Here is a 13,013-nt window from a genome sequence, read left to right as displayed (position 1 = left end):
CAGGATATAGTATATTATTTATTAAATAATACATAATAGTAGATATACTAGCATGTTATGTTCTGTTTATTTATTATCAGATAGTATATAATACATATGTAGTTATTTATATACATAATATATAATTCATGCATCTATATAATATATAACACATAACAATGTAGGATTATGAATATTATATTTTATAACAAGATTACATAACAATAATGATGTAATATTATCCATTGTATATCTTGGCTCATGACACATTCTCACCTTAGGTGCCTGTCAGAAGTATTTATGTATTAAAATTAATATTATAAGAAACAGTTGTGAACCTGTCACCCAGCACCAGAACAGGACTATTGACAGTGACATACTGTGTCCTATCCTGCCCTAGGCCTCTTCTCACAGGAAGCAACCAGCATCCTGAATCCTGGCTTACACTTGCCTTGTGTTACTTTCACACACACAACATTTAAGATCAGTTAAAACAAATGAACTGCAGGTACATGCAACGAAGTGGATGCATCATACACCCTATGTTAAATTGAAAAAGTAAGCCCAAGAAGGTAGCCTATACTGTGCTAAGCTTTTAACTGTGTATATATATGTCAACTAAACTCACTAAATTAAGAACAACTACAGCTAGAGTCCAGGTGGGAGAGGGACAGATAAAAGGTGAGGTGAGCAGATTTGCTGCAGGTGAGCGAGTTCCCTTCAAGTAACATGTCATTCTCTCTGAAGCAGGAGGCAAGGCCATCTGCTGGGAGTCAGGGAAGAGACAGAGGGAAGCTTAGAGGTGTGCAGAGAGCATAGAATGTTGACACCACTGTGTGGCAAGTGGGGAAATGTGCTCACTAGAGAAATCCTGGAGGATTGCCTGGCAGTGGCAACATGCTGGGCATTGATTTGTAGTCTTAGAAATCTGTGCTGGGAGAGCCTGCTGCCTGCAGGCTCAGAACAAATAGAGCTGGGTGAACCGAGATGGAAGTCATCCTGGTGAGGAAATGAAAAGATCAAGGGTCAAGGGAGTTTTGTTTGTCATAAAGAGAGTGCTGACTGTGGATGCAGAGCTGGAAGGTGGGGAAGTGGAAGTAAGAGGAACGTGGACAGGTAGGAAAGCAGAGGAGTCAGTGCATGATGCCCCAGTGAGGGTGAAGGAGGGCCAACGAGGCTGGTGGAGAAGCAGCTGGATGGCGAGAGTTGGGCACATAAAGGAGAGAGGCTGGACCTGGGGTGGAGACACGCCCGGGTATGAGCCCGGGGGTAGGGTGAATGGGAGGTGTCTGGCTCAGGCTGACGGAGAAGAAGACCCTACAATGACCATACTGGGTGGTGGAGGGAGAATCAACATTGACGTCTTGATGGTAGGCGGTGAGGCAATACAGAGTTGGTGGTCCAGCTGCTCCTGACTGAGGCAGATGAGCAGGGAGGCCAGGGTGGCAGGCACTGCTAGGAATGGACTGGGTTTTCCAGGTGTTCCCAAGAGAGGAGGAGAAATCACCTCATGGGGGAAAGTGAGCACAAGGAGGTCAACCCAGGCTCCTGATCAAACGGAGAGTGTGAGGGGGCAAATCGTCAACTCCAGAGATGGTGGCCTAGGAAGCAGGGACCATGGGTGAAGTGAGGGGACACTCAGAGAAGAGAGAGAGATGAGTCTTCTGGGTGTAGGGGGAAGAGAGGCCCCAGGACAAAGGAGCACAGGGGCACAGTGATGAGGATGGACTGGCTCTGTTGTGACACTGCAGGAATGGCTGGATCTTTGTCCTGAGGGCTTAGTTTGGGGGGGCTACTGGCCTCATGAAGGCCCCCTCTCAGCAGCCTGGACAGATGCTCCCGCTCCTGATAGCTCTGTGGCCACCACTGTTCCCGGAGGGGCTCTGCCTCCATCTTCTATCAGACATTCCTGCCCAGTCCCCGACTGCCAGCGAGGGAGCCTGGGCCTCAAAGCCGTTTGCCGTGGAGGGACACAGGCTCCTTGGAGAAGCAGGCTGATCTTATTTTTCTCCGTAACCCACGGCCTAGCAAAGCGCCAGCCTATGGGTGGGCCATTCAGGGGCTCGGATACTTCTTAAATTAACTCAAAGCAGTAGAATAGCAGAGCTGGAGGAAGTGACCACTGAGCTCACAGAGTTCACTGCCCACACCCCCATTCTACAGATGAAGAAACAGAGGCCAAGCAGCCAAGGTCATGCTGCTCTTTAATGCTGGCCTCTGTTGGGCATACCAAGTGATGAGCTGCACTGAAGGGCCTGAGAGGGGGCTCTGGGGTCAGACAGCTTGGGTTCAAGTCTCACCCCTGCCATTTACTAGTTGTGTGATTAATGACTGTCCTTCCTGTAAAGTGCCACCTCATTTGTTTGTCATGAACACAGAGTTCCTTGAACAGCAGGACAGAATTCTTTAAAGGTTTGCTGTTGCTTTTGTTACTATTATCACCAAGTGAACCCTGAAATGAAGAACAAAGACAGCAAGATTTTTTATTTTAAAAGATTTTAAAATACGATGATGACTGTTTGATTTAATCTATTCAAGTTTGCATTTGACCATTATTAACAAACAACTGCACAATGGATGACTTTTGAGGAAATGTTACTTCATGTCTTTAATTCTCACTAACTACACAGGCTATTCAACAGGAAGCAATTTTTTTTCCAGGAAGAGGGACAAAAAGTTAACAATATCTCTGTACCTCTCGGTTCCCAGTGAGTTGGTTGTGATCTGTCAACCCAACTTTGGGGAAATGCCCTCTCCTCCTGGGCTCGCTGCACTGCCACGTGGCCTCCAGGGGGCGATTTACCCCCACACGAATCCAGTATCTTGGTTCATATCTTTGCTTCAGATCCCTCAAGGACTGCCCATGCACCAGGGCCCCATCTGCCCCGCCAGTCTCACCTGCTGGCCTCCAGGAAACTATCCTGGGTCTCAACCATCCTCTGTTCCTATGCCCGCCCCACTACTCTTCATTTTGTCCTTCAAGTGTGGGCTCCTGTGGCTTGCCACCAAGCAGGGGTCTCCCAGTCCTCCACCTTGGGGAACTGCATCGTCCTGCACAGTGCCTAGCGAAACTGTGTGGAGGCCGGAAGAATACAGAACAACAGGTGCTCAGAGGGGCTGCCTTTCCCACTGCAGGGGCCCTGGAGAGCTTTCTCCCAGCTGGTTATTCACAGGCGCTGAAGCTGTGGAATCTCGATCTTACCAATTTAAAGGGCATCATCACTAATTACAAAAGAAATCATTTTTTCAGTAGCAAAAGTAGAAAAGACTTTGTGCCCCATGCCCCCATCTTTCTTCCTCCGCCTTCAGAGGTGATTCTCACTCTCTGGGCAAGGGTAGAAAGCAACAAACAGAATATTATTTTTCAATGATTCTTCTTTCCCACTCTGAAGATTGCATCCCAAGACTGATGAAGGCTAGGATGGTTTGGCTTCCCTGTACTGAGTATTCAGAGGCTCAGGGTGGAGGGGCTTAGGGAGATAATTCAGCATTATGGAACCAAACAGAGACATTAAAAGGTTCTACTCTAAACAGAAAGGAAGCAGGATGCTATAGAAATGGGAAAACCATCATTGGAAATGAAATAACGAGTTACAAGACAATAAACATGAAGATGTAAAAAAGAAAAAGTATATCAAAATACAAAAAAGTGGGAAAGGGAGACGGTAGCAAGAAAAGATAGATTTTTTTCTCTTTCTTTTTCCTTTTTCTCATTATTCTTAGGATGTGTTGGAGCCTACGTGATTATCAGTCTAAAGGAAATAGATATGATAATGGGTTGATATACTTGAAAAATAGGGTAACCACAAATCGAAAGCATATAATAGAGTTGAAAAAAAAAAACCAAAAAAGAAACAAACTCTAAATGGCTTAAAGACTTAAACATTAGACAAGACGCTAAAAAACTCTCAGAAGAAAACATAGGCAAAACATTATTTGACATATATCTCAGCAGTGTTTTCCTAGGGCAATCCACCCAAGCAACAGAAAATAAAAGCCAAAATAAACAAATGGGACCTAGTTACACCTATCAGCTATTTCAAAGCAATAGAAACCATAAGCAAAATGAAAAGACAACCTATGGAATGTGAGAAAATATTTGCAAAAGATGAGACTGAACATGGCTTAACTTGTAGACTATAAAAATAGTTCATACAACTTAATAAGAAAAAAAAATAAACAACCCAATCCAAAAATGGGCAGAACAACTAAACAAGCAATTCTCCAATGAAGATATACAAATGGCCAATAGGCATATGAAAAAAAGGCACAATAACGCTAATTATCTTAGAAATGCAAATCAAAACTACAATAAGTTATCATCTCACACTACTCAGAATGGCCACCATTCAAACATCCACTCACCATAGATGCTGGAGAGGCTTGGAGAAAAGGGAACCCTCCTACATTATTGCTGGGAATGTAGTTTGGTGAAGCCAATGTGGAAAACAATATGGAGATACCTCAAAAGACTAAAAAAAGACATCATTTGATCCAGCAATCCCACTCCTGGGCATATATCCAGAGGGAACCTTAATTTCAAAATATACCTGCACCCCAATGTTCACAGCAGCATTGTTTTCAATGACCAAGACATAGAAGCAACCTAAACGCCCACTGACAAATGACTGGATAAAGATGTAGTATTTAGATATAAAAGAATATTACACAGTTGTAACAAAGAAGGAAATAATGCCATTTACAGCAACATGGATGGATTTGGAGATTATCACACTAAAGTGAAATAACTCAGACAGAGAAAGACAAGTAACATATGATACCACTTATATGTGGAATTTTTAAAAAAGATACAAATAAACTTATTTACAAAACAAAAACAGACTCACAGACTTAGGAAACAAACTTAGGAGTTTGGGATTAACAATTACAAACTACTATATGTAAAACAGACAAACAGCAAGGATTCACTGTAGAACACAGGGGAAAATGTTCAGTATCTTGCAACCTATAATGGAAAAGAACCTGAAAAAGAATAGACTATGTATATGTACAACTGAATCACTATGCTGTATACCTGAAACTAACAAAACAGCTGTATATCTGAAACTAACTAAACATTGTAAATCAACCACATTTCAATTAAAAAAAAAGATAAGCTCTAAATAGCTGTATTCAAAGAAAATCTTCAAATCTTACCTCCTACAAAAAGTAAAATGGGAAGCTTGAGCAGGACCAAATTATACTGAATGAGAGGTTACATACCTTCTCCAGCACGTGGCCCATGGTACACATACATCGTGTTTTCCTTCAGGTAAGAATGGCCCTTACTGCCCAGGGAGCGAGTCCTGCTGGGACAAGGCCTCTGTGGCAGTGGCCACCTTGTCACCGCTCCATCTCACCAGAAGGCCAGGGTTTTCAGAGGGGAGGGAACACAGAGCTCATACACTTCAGATATATTTCCTGAGAAAAACTGTGGAAAGACCAAATTCACCTGCAGTGCAGGAAACATGAGCACGGCCCCTAAGCAGACTGACAAACCCGAAGCAAGACGGCCCGATGTTCACATCGGAACCAGAACAAAAACCGTCTGGCCCCAGTTAAACGATCACCATCTCACCTGCAATGAACTGTTCGTACTCATTGTCAGGGATGTTTCTGTTGAGACTTGAGAGATCAAAAAGTCAGACCAGGGAATCCGGACCTGGTGGATGTCCAGGCTCTGCTAATGGTAGAGGCGGCCCCAAGGGGGTATCACCAGCACCGACTCTTCCATTTTCAGCAGGGTCTTCAGGAGGAAGGCGATGTGGATACAGACGCCCCTACGGAGGCTGAAGCCCTCCGGAGGGTTGACATAACACAGAAGGTACCTGGCAGGGAGCAAAGGAGAGCGGGTCTTCAGAGCCAGGTCTCTGCACAGGAATCCCGGCTTAGATAGAACAGATACAATGGGAATCTCTGCACAGCACATGGCCTAGACTCAAGACACGTTCAGCAGCTTCTGGTTTGTATAGTGGAGGCACTGCCCACCGATCTCTGTGTGGCCAATTATTTCGAGTCCGGGAGCACATGCAGAAGACATCTTGGCATCTGTCTATCAACGCTAAGCACCTGACTAGTACCTGAGCACCCGTTCTCCAGGGAATCTCAAACTTCTTGGCCTAAAGACCCCTGTACACTCTTAAATACTGAGGACTTCAAAAGGCTGCTGTTTATGTGGGTTAAATCTATCAATAGTTCCTGTGTTAGAAGTTAAATAAGAACTTTAAAAAATGCTTATGAGTTCACTTAAAAATAATAACAACCTACTACATGATACCATTAATACTCTTAAGCAAAAAATAAGTATATTTTTCTAAACAAAAATCATTAATGAGAGGAATAGCAGTGATTTTAATTTCTGAGAATCTCTTTTGGACTGGTGAGAGCTTAATTCTATCTGCCTCTACATTACCTGTTTTGTGATATCACAGACTAGGTTTTCCCTGGAAAACCCCACAGGAAACTCGGGAGTGCAAGAGTGTGCAAAAGGCAGGTGACTTCCCGGCGTTCCTACGAAAATAGTCTTGCATCTCAGGGGCCTCGGACTCACTTTGATAACTGCTGCCCTACCCTAGGCGAGACTCTCCTACACAAGAGCCAGGCAAGTGTCCTGGCTTCTTTAATGAGTTACCGCAGCAACACCCCTCCCTTCTCTGTGTTAATGTTTCCCACAACCTCCATTACTGCAGATGAGGATGTAATCCTCAACTGAGGCCTCTAATCCCAGAAGACTACCAACCTTGAAAGGGAGGGCCCATCTACCATCTCTACACCCCGCACAGTCTATTTTGAGTCAAGCCCTAGATAACTGCTAATTGACACTGACCCTTGTCTTATTCCTGAGTTTTAGCGAAGGAGCCAACATCTGGATGGAACTGAAATTTCCCTGCTGATATACAAGGCTGATAAACCACCCTATTCCAACATCTGATTCTGGGGCTCTTCAAAACGCGGGTAAGGCCCCGCTTCATAAAAGACGGGTCCTCCACCTGCCCTTCCCAGGGGTTCTGGGAGGCCGCGGCCACGCAGGGCTACCCGGAGTCGCGGTCCAAGCCCCAGAGCCCGAGGGGGAGGAAAGCCGGAGGCTGTGCCCCAGCCCTGTCCCCCCCGCCCCAACCCGCTCCCCGGCACCACAGCCCTCCCCGGCCGCCACACCAACCCGGATCCCACGCCGGTCCATGTCCACTGGCCCCGCCAACGGCGCTGCCGTACGTTTACCGTCTGTGAGACGCCGCCCCAGAAAGGATGTCGGCCGCCGACTGACGCGGCCAGAACTAGTGGCCCGGCCAAGCAAGCCGCCATCCCCAGCAGCAAACACCGCCATGGCCCCGGGCAGCTGCACACTTCCGGAGCCCGCTGCCTGCCCCAGAAGCGCACGCCAGCCCGCGAGGAGCGCGGCGTCTTTATCCATGGCAACGCCGCGGGGCCCTCCCCTAGCGCTTGCGTCTGCGTCCTCCCGAGGTTAGACGTGCGAGAGCAGAACTTTCGGAGCCAATGGGAGCAAGGGCGCGGCCAGGACGGGGGTGGGGGGAGGCTTATGGGGCAGCTGGGTGGGGCCGGGGCGGGCGGGGCCGCGCGGAGGTCCTCAGCTGCAGGTGGCACCGGCCGGAGGCTGGGGCAATGCTGCCAACAGTGGGCGGGGCGGCGGGGTGGGGGCACCCTCACCTGTCCTTGTGCGGGGCTCAGCCAGGGCTCCGCGGCCTCCGCTTGCACCGGAAGTGGACCCAGGCTACCGGTGGGCAAGATAGAGGACTGAGCCCAGGCAGGCACGGCTGGCCAGGTAGGGCACCTGAAGTGCAGATCCGCCAGGCCGGCTGCCGGCCTTGAATACGCGCTGCTAGGCAGTTTCCAAGAAGACGGGATCTGTCCCAAGAGGGGAGGTAGGGCAGGGTGCCAGATGCCTGGTTGGGTGCGGTCTTACAGGAGAGCCACGTTGAGAGGGTGCAGAGCAGCCCCTGTGTTGGCGGGGCTAGGAATTTGGGGTATAGGGTGGGGATGATGTGTGCCATTCCCTGTGGTCTCCCAAAGAACTCGCACCCCCAAGCAAAGGACCCTGCTCCCTCCACCCTTCACTGCATCCCCTGCCTTCCCCAGCACCACCGCCCCTGCCCCCGGAGGGTCCCATGACCTCTCCCCACACCAGGCACCGTCCCTGTTACAGGTACTTATCTCCTGGTGGTTCCAGCCCAAGGGTGGGGGCTGTATCTGACCAGTTAGGATGCCTGGAGCCTTTGTATGAAACCTCAGACTATAATGCAGGCGTGCACAGAGGCCCCTCAAACAGGATTCCCTGCATTCCCTCCCCACCACGCACCCACAGCGCAGCTGCCACACCAGGCCAAGCCTGCTGGAGGACCGCTGTTCCCTCTCCACCTGTCCCTGATCAAGAGTGCACCGCCCACACTGCTGGGTATTTAGTGGGCCTTAGAAGAGCAGCTGGTATTTTCATGGACAAATATTTGCTCTTTTGGGAAGAGTTGAGTGCAAAGGGATGTAGGGTATGCCTTTTCTGTTGTCCTGGAACTGGTGACTAGGATGCAAACTTAAGTCAAAGCAGTTTTTAGAGAGAGCCGCAATATATCTTACCCAAAGATCACTGTTCCCCTACAAAGGCAACACCACCTGGCGGGTGGGGTCCTGGTCCCTCTTTCTGGAGGTTGGGCTTTGCACCCTCCAGCTGGGACAGAGCCCGAAACAGCTCTGAACACGCTCCAACAGGCTTTCCCAGCACAAACTGCCTTTATTTTGAATCTGGCTGAAGGAAGCAGCTGAGAAATCTGGGTAAATCTTCCTGGGTGTAACCATGCCTTTTGTGCTGAATGAAAGAGCGGCTCTCCACATGCTAACAGCTTAGAACTGAATGTGTGTCGAAGCCTTCATGCATGTAGCATGTTGGGAACAGCGTTTCATGGTGAGGGGAACTCTATAACTTACATGTGTATGGGGAAGCCCTCACTCCAACAGGGTTTTCCTGCACAAACTGCCTTTATTTCGAAATTGGCTCTTGCTGAGAAATCTTGGTAAGTGTTCTTAAGTGTAGCCATGCCCATTATGCAGGATGAAAGAGCGGCTCTACACTTTTTCACATCTCAGAAATGAATGTGTGTTGAAGCCGTCATTCATGTAGCGTGTTGGGAACACAGAATTTAGTGGTGAGAACTATGTAAATTACATGTCTATGATGAAGCACTCTCTCGAGCCGGGTATTCCAGTGCATACTGCCTTTATTTCGAAACTGGCTTCTCAGAAGCCTGTGGTCTCCACTGCAGGTCTGTCTCCAAACCCAGGGCCAGCATGGTAACTCTGCTCCCCCTGTCTATTCTGGAAGTTCTAGGTGTCCTCCATGGCCCTTCCACCATTATGTTTTTGGAAAACCCCGCAGATGGAAAGGGCCTGAGAACAGGAGAGCTGGATGCCAGAAGCCACTGCCCAGTGTGAGGCTCCTGGGAGGGGCATCTCCTCTCCGTGGGCTCTGATCTAACCTCCCCTCTCCCCCACCCCCACCCCTCTCCTCCTGCATTTCCTGATTGATCCCTGGATAATGGTCCATACCAGGAATGACCTGGGAGTGGTTTTATGAGTCTTTAAGTGGAAAAAAAAAAGAAATCTTTAGACAAGTTACTGAAAGTAACTTCCAGCTTTACCGGGAAAGACCTCATTCCAATGTTTAAGGCTAGTTGACAGGGTGTCAAATTGCTTAACCACTCACATCTGAGCAAGTGCTACCTCTCTCTCCAGCTCCCCGCAGCATCCACCTGTGGCAACTTGGCCAAAAGAAGGCAAGAAAGCTCTTTCCCCTCGCCAGCACCAGCGTGGCTTTGGAGTCAGTGGAGGCTGAGAGAAAGAGCCCCGCCCTGAGGTTTGAGGGGCCTCCAGCCACAGCCAGAGGAGCGGGGGTTTTCAGAGTGGCCCAGCAGGGAAACCAGGCAAGGCCACCTGGCCCAAGTCTTCCCTGCCCAGAGAGCCCCATGAACTGCTTTGGGCCACACTCCCCGTTTGGGCCCCCTGCAAAAAGTTACCACGGGAGCCACACCTGAGAATGCAGAAGGACAGCCCTTTAGCCTGGGGTCCCAGCAGGTGTGTCCTGTGAGACCTGTGGCCACATAAGTTCCTTGTCTCTCCAGGTCACTGAAGGGACTGTGCTGGGCATCTTGGTGGTCAGGGACATGGGAACACCTCTAAACTCTGAAGAAGGACAGAGAGACTCTTCCTGGAAGCAAGGATTCCAGGGAGACAGCTTGCCCAGAACTGGGGGACTGTGTCCTGAGTAGACCCCTGGGAGGCAATGTGGGGCTGTGGGGTCCTCTTCTGAGAAGGGAGCAGGTGAGTTTTCCGGGGGTGGGGTCCTGCTTTGTCCAGACATGTCCTTGTGTAAGACTCATTTACAAACACCTCCAAGTCCACCTAGGGGTGGCCCCAGAGGTGGGGGTAGAGGAGGAGAGTGAAGGGTGCAGACTTAGGGCCCCCTGAGCCACCCAGGGAGCCAAGGGTCAGTGGGAACATCTTGGGAGTCTAGTGCAGGGGTGGAGGACGAGCACTAAGAACATGCCAAGTCATGCAATAAAGTGACCCATGACCACGAGACACAGGTGGCCGTACACCAAAAGAGGCAGATAGAAATTTAGACCCAGGATCTGAGAACCTTGAGAGGGGCTGTAGGGTCCCAGGAACCCTCAGGAACAGCTCTTCTAGGGGCACAGACATCCCAATACACACATTTCTCATGGAAGCTTTTTGGGGTGCAGAGTGAGTTACCAGGATCCTGAACTTAGTATGGAATCCCACCCCCTTGTTCATCACGGTACCTGGCAATAAATTGCTGTCATTTGTCCCTGGACATGCACAGGGGAGCTGACTGCTGTGGGGGTCACTGCAGGACTAGAATCTTCTGGTGTCTGCTCTGTGACCACAGAAACCCAGGGGGATATCTCAACGGGAGAACCTGGAGACCATGCCTGCCAGGACCACCCTCATGGGATGGCCAAGGAGCTCGTGGTACCCAGGTCACCAAGTGACGAAGTTGTGAGGTTGCCTGGGGTATCCTGGGGGCATGTAGATTTCTGAGGTCAGCACGTGGGCCCAGCACTGCTGGATGGTCTGCACAAAGAGGGGCCTGCCCTCCTGATGATGGCTCTTAACACCTGCAGGGAAACTGCTCCCAGGGCTCCTGGAGGTCCATATTGAGAGTGTCCTGCCAGCCTTGTGGGGTCACCTTCCCCTGATGCAGAAGCAGACCTCTCTCCCTTGAGGCCCAGGGGACACCTGGCTCAGGTGCCACCTGTGTGCCCTGGACACGCAGAGCCCCAGAGCTCTGGCACAGCCTGGGGTGTGGTGGTGTCCGGGCAAGAAAGGCCCTGGGAAGGGGGTCATTCAAGGGCAGAGGCCACTCTGCAGGGATGCTGGACCTGGCAGCAATGCACTGCTTCAGTACTCCCTTGGGTTGGGTCTCCAACCTGTGGGATGGAAGGACCACTCCTTCCTGCGGTGCAGTCGGGGGAACTAGATCCATCGTCAAGGTCAGCCCTGAAAATGGAGGCTGCGCTACCTCCATTCCTGGAAAGAAAATCAGTCCCCTCCAGTCCAGGTGATTCAGAAAGTCATTCAGCAATGTTCGGGGCCTCCACTTTAGGCTTTGAATTAGAGCTGAGCGGCTTAGGAGGCCAGATCCCTGTCCGTGGCTCCAGGAGCAGGCTTTCTGCTGGGGGACAGGATCCTCACAAACACCTGTGTCTTTGTGGGACACTCCCCTCTGACAAGCTGGGAGGCAGGGTGCAGTTGTGGGAAATCGTGTTTACATGAGCAGAGGGCCACCATGTGGTGGGGGCACAGGAGACTGTGAGAATGAGTCCCACAGCCTTTCTGGAATCAAAAAACTGGCAAATGTGAAAAAGTGCATAATTTGTTTTATTGAACAGGCTGCTTATGTACGTTTGGAGGACCAGGTTCAAGGACTCAGCATCCCTCCAGGACAATAGCCTCAAGAGAAGAACAGACAGAGCAGGAGGAGATCTGGGGTTTCTCCCAGGAATGAGGTGGAACAGGGATTTCTGCAGATTTGCAAGGAGTCCCCGACCACTGAGCATGGGGTTACAGCCCCACGAGCCCCTGTCATGTTTGGCTTGGGCTCTGGTTCTGGCCTGCTCATGTATTCTTCCAGCAGAGTTCCAGAAACTCAGAGGGTGGACTTAGAGGGGCTGCGTTTGGAACCTAGTGAGGAGTTGGAGGGTCCTTTATATTGAGTCCCTTCATCCTAATCACCGTAGCTGAAGCCCAACACCCCCCAGGCCCCCATGGTTGCCGTGGAGGGAGAACAAGCCTGGCAGGCGACCTAGGGGTCCCACTACTGTGTCCTTCCCTTGTCTTCGTTCCCTTTCACCCCGGAAGGTGTGATTGTCTCGTGTCATGGTGGCCTCCACAATGTCCCTCCCAGTAATCTCTCTTCTCCATCAGGTGGGGTTCCCAACCCCGCTCAGCCTTCTCTGCATGGATGCTGAAGGACCAGGCCCACCTGAAGTTCTGAGCTCGAGCAGTAAGGTGGAAACAAAGAAACCAATGGAAAAAAGAAGCAAGTGATTGTGGCAAAGCTCCCCACCACAGAGAAGCTGCCCTGAGTGGAAGGGAGAGTGTGGGCATGCCCGTTTGTTTCCTATCTCCCAGTGCTCTTAGCTTTCTTATTGCCTACCTGCATGGTTACAACAAAATGATCTGCAAAACTGAAAATATTTACTCTCTCGCTTTTACAGAAAAGGCTGGCCAGCCTCTGGTCCGGTACCAGGCAAGAGATTGGAGTTCCTTTCCAGTTTGGAAACATCTTGGCAGGCCCAGGTTTGCAAAGGTCTTTAAGAGTAGTTACGGAGTTTTGCTTTTAAACTTTTTTACGGCTGTATATACTTGTGAGATGTGGTTGTGATGTATAATTCTGAGCCGGGATTTTCTCAAACTGTTTCTCACTTCTTATACCAGACATTCCTAAATTCCAAGTGGAACTGCATATTAAGGAAGCCATGGAATTTAGCAAAAGGATACAGATCTCA

General features: G+C 49.7%; 1 long non-coding RNA gene across 1 annotated transcript; it reads left to right on the top strand.

The window, feature by feature from the left end:
- Window positions 1-10,216: 10,216 nt before the first annotated feature.
- On the top strand, window positions 10,217-12,814 carry LOC140695139 (uncharacterized). The gene is made up of 4 exons (XR_012070837.1): window positions 10,217-10,302; window positions 11,895-12,011; window positions 12,430-12,604; window positions 12,723-12,814. It is a non-coding gene; the product is annotated as an uncharacterized lncRNA (long non-coding RNA).
- The last annotated feature ends 199 nt before the right edge of the window (window positions 12,815-13,013 follow it).

This window comes from Vicugna pacos, unplaced genomic scaffold (genome assembly GCF_048564905.1).
Source record: "Vicugna pacos unplaced genomic scaffold, VicPac4 scaffold_157, whole genome shotgun sequence".
Taxonomy (NCBI): Eukaryota; Metazoa; Chordata; class Mammalia; order Artiodactyla; family Camelidae; genus Vicugna; species Vicugna pacos.
This window is presented reverse-complemented; position numbering and strand designations above follow the sequence as displayed.